The sequence below is a fragment of the Numida meleagris genome, chromosome 2 (genome assembly GCF_002078875.1).
Source record: "Numida meleagris isolate 19003 breed g44 Domestic line chromosome 2, NumMel1.0, whole genome shotgun sequence".
Lineage (NCBI taxonomy): Eukaryota > Metazoa > Chordata > Aves > Galliformes > Numididae > Numida > Numida meleagris.
In genome coordinates, this window is record NC_034410.1 from 3,255,958 (window position 1) to 3,262,214 (window position 6,257).

A 6,257-nucleotide genomic window follows, 5' to 3' on the forward strand; every position below is an offset into this window, starting at 1 on the left:
TCCCACTCCCCTTTCCCCTTCCTCTTGTAGGGGATAGAGATTCTATGAGAGAATTGTAGAATGGTTGGGTTGGATGGTACCTTAGAGATCATCCAGTTCCAGCCCCCTTGAAATGGGCAGGTTTTCCAGCCACCAGATCAGGCTGGCCAGGGCCCCATCCAACCTGGCCTAGAATACAATACAAATAGCTGCATATCTTTGGAGCACATTTCCATCTCAGGGAAATTTCAGTGGCTCCCCCCATCCATCTCTGCAGGGGCCTGCTGGAGAAGAAAACTCTGCATGCTGCAAAACACACTTATCTTCCCATAAAATGTGCAGCCATCTTCTAACTCTTGAGTTTGCTTGCTGTGAGCAACCTACTTATTCGCTTTTATTTTTCTGAGCAGTGAGCAAACAGTAGAATGTTTCTCATCCTCCCTTGAAAAACACTCCAGCTGTGGTTTTCAAAGGCTTGTTTTGTGGTTGTCAACAGCTGGATGCCTCCTTCCTACCTTTCCTTTTCTCCCACTGTTTGTGGCCCACTGCACAATTCTGCTAAAGGTGAAATGCTCGCCATCCCAATCCTCTTGATATTTGCCATCCTCCTGTTTGAAGGCAGACTGAAGAGAAGTGCTTGGAAGGAGAGACTGGAGAGACGCTACGTCACTGCATGTGGGCTGTAGTCGTGTAAATTCATGTAGGTGGGCAGCTGAACTTGATGATATCAGAGGTCTGTTCCAACCTTAATGATACTATGATTCTATGCCTGTTTCTGGGAAACAAGGTCATGAATGAATTGGGTATTTCTTGTAAATTCCACATGAAATGGCTCAGAATTTTAACTTTTGCTTTTCTTTCTTATCTTTCTTCTGTCTTACACCTTTAGCTGAAGCAACAGAGAGGAATCTCAACAGCAGAAATTTGACAGGAATCCTCCTTAACAAATGCTGCGTAACTTATAGTCAATAAAATAAACTGCAGTTGACTTCTTTGACCTCACCTGGTGAATTGGCTTTAAAATGCAAATTGAAATATTTGGATATGTTCAATTTGTCACAAATGGGACATCCATATGAGTAAGGATTTTTAAGTCCTACGTGCAGAAATCACAGTTTCAGCGAGAAAGTTATGGTTCTAATACAAAAAAGAAAAAATGGACAAGTAGAATTATTTATAAACGCGTTAAGTGTGACATCAAGGAATTTTCAGTCCCTAACTGCAGTTTTTCTGTAAAACACGAGGGTGTGCTCATGATTCATGGTTTCTTTTTTTTTCCCAGCAGCTTGAGAGCCAAACCCCTTAGGGCTGCTGAGCATAAAGGAAAGAAACCCTAAAAAAACTCTGCCTTTTGCTCCATAGCGCAGCAATTCTCTCTGCTTAGATGAAGCTGAAGTGTAATTAAACACAAGACTTGAACAAATGAATCAGCAAAGCTGCAATTTTTACAGATCTTCATCCACTTCTGCCTTCCGATTGTCTTTTAATTGCTTTAATTTTCTCTCTCTTTCTTTCTCTTTTCCCTCTGGAAACAGCACAGGGTTTTTAGTGTAATGTTAGAATTTTTTATCATGCATTTCTCGAATATTTTCACTGTCATAGTGGTCCCAACTATTCTGAATTTCCGTTGTGGTATTCTGGAGCATTTGGGTAAATGAACCACAAACAGTAGTAGCATTTCCGTTCCTTGATTGGATGAGAAGTTCTGGCATGAATAACATGCTTGTGTGTGTATGGATACAGTCTCTGGAGTCTCAAATATGCACCCATGAGATCTTGAAAGTAATTTCTTATGAGTATTTCTGCTAAAAAAGGAATGCGTGGATATTTACCGAGAGCCAGTGCAGAAGGCTCTGGCTGCCCCAAGGCCCTGCAGGAATTCAAGCCTCGTTACGTTTGCTACACTGTGATACAGTTACAAACCTGATTGGTTTTGGTACCCAGACCGTGTGAAAAATTAAGTTTATTTGAGATCGGCAGAAATTACACGACGCTTGAAAATGGTTACTCATTCAATAGGAAAATCAGGCCGCAATTAGCCACAGGTTTGCAGGCATATACTTATAGCTGTGTGTACATGCCTATGTTAAGAAGAGAGATATGTTGGCTGCTATCTTGGCCGTTTCTCCAGTCCTCAGCATGGTCACTGTCAGATACAAGCAGCAGATCTCTGTTGGATCGGCCTCCTGTATTTGCAATAGCTCTAATGACGGGAAAATCCACCCATGCCTAAGAGAGATTAGAAAATACAGTCAGAGAAAAGGAGTGAGGGGTGAGTTTAGTGACGTCCATGAATGGTGTTTGGAGTCAGAACGTACGCAGGGATTTAGGGGAAGAAATGTGTTACAGCTCTTCTGCAGCTCACGTGCACCAGCCTGGGTCACGCAGGCCTTGCCGCACTAGTGAGTGTCAAGAAGGGATGATTTGGGATTTTAATGAAGACTTTCCCCATCTTTTAAATCAGACTGAGAGAGAGAAAGCTCAGTGGTTCTGGGCTGAGTGCAGAGGTCAGAGCATGATGCAGCGTGCTCCCTTCAGAAAGATGTGTTTCTAGTCCTTTTATTTTGTCCTGGCACTTGTGGATGTTCTCACAGTTTAATCCTTTGTTTATTGAGACCTAAGCCCTTCCTATGTTTATGCACGAGCAATTATCTATTTATTCCAGCACGGAGAAGAGGCCATGAGATTACAGTTCTTTCTAGTGTGTATCTGAATATAGGTTCTTTTGACTGCTCTGTTTTTCAGGGTATTTGTTTCCCCCTAACAATGCTTTTCCTTTGTTGGACAGCTGTTGGATGGTTTAACAATAATGTCTAATTGTTTGGGCCTCTGCTCTCCCCAGCATTTGTCCGGGTGTGCTGGGATGTTTTGTCTGTATTACAGGTTTTGTTTTAATGAAAACCTCCATAGAAGTGGCATTGAGTTGGGAAGGTGGAGTAGGTATTAAATAATTGATTCAAACAAGAACATTCAATTCAAATTAGTCACCGTGAAAGTTCGGGAGACCGTGAGGAAGATAAAAAGGATTTTTAATTGAGATACTTTAGTAAAAGTAAGGCCAAATATTTCCACTTCAGTATGTAATTTAGTATTAACACACAATTAAACATTTCAGATGTTAAGTGTGTTCATCTTCCATGATATCATACTTGCATTTTGACTCTGATAGGAAGTGGTAGAGTTAAGGTGTTCAAGAAACATGGGACGTGGCACTGAGGGACATGAGTTAGTAGACAGTATTGGTGGTAGGTTGGAATAGATGATCTTAGAGGTCTATTCAAACCTTAACGATTCTGTGTTTCCATATCACTTTTATCCTTCCCTCCCTGCAGCAGGCAGCCCATGAACTTTGAATCTCTTTCAAAATTCAGAGGTATTTGAAATTTGGATTTAAAATGTTTTGTGCCTGAGGGCTGTTCCTGCTTCTCATGTTCATCTCATTTGAATGGAGACCTTGAGGTCTGTCCAGCCGTCAAAGGTATTGGAATTTGCTGTTTTGGAGAAACATTAAAATTTTTCACTGGGGGAAGGAAAAGGTAAAATTCCAATGGAAATTGTATCCTGCCTTTCCGGCAGGCCTAGCAAGCATTTGTCATTCCATTTCCATCCTTACTAAAGGCATGTTGAGGCTTGTTATAAATTACAAACATCCATAAGGCATCTCCAAGACATTTTGTGGCTCTGCAGTATTCCCCTTCTCTCTTTAGGGAAATCACTCAAACTTTATCAAAAATATCGATGGTTTTATGTTCATGTTTTTGAAGGAAGCTAATTATAGACAGCAAAAAGAAACTAGCTGAAGTGGAAGGCTGTTTTTTTGTGGAGGCACGTGGCCAAGTCATCACTGCGAGGCTGCACGGTTTGTTGTCTGCGTAGGCCTGGGGAGCAGATGGAGGGAGGTGCGGGGCCTCTCTCAATAGAACTGGCTGGGATACCATACATCTGCTTCATGAAGAATGAGGAGGCTCTGAAATGTGTGCGGGTGCTCGTGGTGAGGGGGTTGTGAAGCTTCAGTGGTGGACAGAGAGAGGTAGCAGACTTCCTCCACCAGCAGGCCCCAGTGCTGATGGCACCGCATGGTGTTGGAATGGGAGTTGGAATGGTGTTGGAATGGGAGCTTGGGTGTTTTCCCTCCCCAGTGATGCCATTTGCAGGCAATTTAAGAGGACGTTGCCTGTCAGCCTAAAATGGCACTGGAGAGCTGCCTTGCCCCATCACTTCCCAGTTTATAATCAATTCCATTTCAACATTGGCTTTGGCTCAGTTGTACCCACTTGATGCTGAAGGGATCCTGGCTCTGAAGAGACCCTGTTCACTTGATTTTAGCTTGGGCAACATGATCTTGCTTGAATCAAACTTGCTTCCACTTGGCAGGTTTGTGAAAAATACTGAATTACGGTTTTATAACTCAGTTTGAATTCTATAGGATGAGAGGGAATGTCCTCAAGTTGCACCAGAGGAGGTTTGAGTTGGATATTAAGAAACACATCTTCTCAGAAAGAGTAGTCAGACACTGGCACAGGCTGCCCAGGGAGGTGGTGGGGTCACTGTACCTGGAGGTGTTCCAGAACCATAGAGATGTGGTGCTGAGGGACATGGTCAGTGGGAAATATTGGTGGTAGGTTGGACTAGATGATCTTTGTGCACTTTTCCAAACTTAATGATTCTATGATTCTATGATAACAACTTGGGTTGGAAGGGATCTCTGGAATTCTCCAGTCCAACCTCTGACCCTAGCAGGATTCAGTCAAATCCTGTGGCTTGAGGTTATCACCAGCTGATAAGCTGCTGAAAATACCCTTGGACAGATTCCATACACTCCATGAACTGTCCCAGTGCTGCCCCAGTCTCATGCTGGAAAAAGCTTTTCCTTTATCATAGAACTGTTGGAGTTGGAAGAGACTTTTAAAGGCCATGCGGTCCAACTTCGCTGCAACCAACAGGGACATCTACAGCTCCATCAGGTTCTCAGTGCACAGTCCAAGTACAGGGCAATCACCACCCTCCTGGGCATCCTGTTCTGCTGAAATTTCCCTTGCTGCAGCCTGTGTTCTTTGCCTCTTGTCCTTTCAGTGTGCACCTCATAGGAAGTCTGGCTTCTTCTTCCCTGCAGCCTCCCATTAGATAGCTGAAAGGCAGAAATTCCTTGCAGTAAACTTCCTTACTGTGTATAATTGGAACAGAAAAAGAGAATGAATTCAGCCAAAAGAAAATTCACGGTAAGATGCTCACAGACATTTCTGAATGCTGGCCCAGCTCACCTAATACAATAGAATTTATTAGTATGTCTCTATCCCTTGGCTTAATTGTTTGAAGCAACACATGGAAGAGAGAGTGGAATTTTCCTGTCTTTTATTTTAAACGTTCTAAATTAGATAATTACTCAGCGCCCTGACAGATTTACAAAAGTAATTACCTAATTTTATGATGCAGCACTACTGAAAACAAAGATTACTTGATCTAAATCATGTCTTGAAGAAGAACGTCTTGCTGATTGTGGTTGAATAGCAGCCGAGAAATACACCACCTGAAGTCCAGCCAGTCGCTGAGGAAGAGCCAGCTGAGAATCACAGCATCACATCTGGCTGCACCAGCTCCTGGTGAGCAGCACAGAGGAGCAGGGGATGCATGAGCCCAAGAAGGAGATGGGGGAAGATAAGAGGCTTTAGAAGAATTATTTAAAGGCCTTGATGAATCCTCCATGCCATTCAGCAAGCTGAGTTCAATTTAAATCTTCTTCTATGTTTGTGTTTTTCTCCACTTTCAGTCATTCAAAACAACAGCGGTATCGACCCCGAGGTGAATTTCATCTGCTGCATCTTGTGCAAGACATTCTGTCCCCTCTCATGCTGACTGGCAGCACTTCTGGACTGTTAAACTGCCGAGGTTCTTTAGAAGGAGAGCTCTGCTGCAAAAAGAAAACAAATTGTAAAGTTTTGGGAGGCATTTCTCTTGCCATTGTCACTCTGCTTAAGCATTTTTTCTGACTCTCCTCAGCTTACAAGGTCATCCCAGCAGCTGGAAATCAAATGGCATTTTTTGATCTATAGATCCCTTCCTGATGTGCAAGTCAGAAGCCCAAACTGCACCCTACCTGTGCAATTTTCTCCCTTGCACTTCTAAGCCATGCAAGTAACCAGCTGAATTTTTTCATCTTTAGTATTGCAGAGCGGACCTGAGAGACCTGCATGCATCAACACAACACAAGGATGTGGTGTAGCTCCTGCATACAGAGAGGCAAGGTGTGGAACAGGAAGATCTTCTTTTCTTCCTACCAC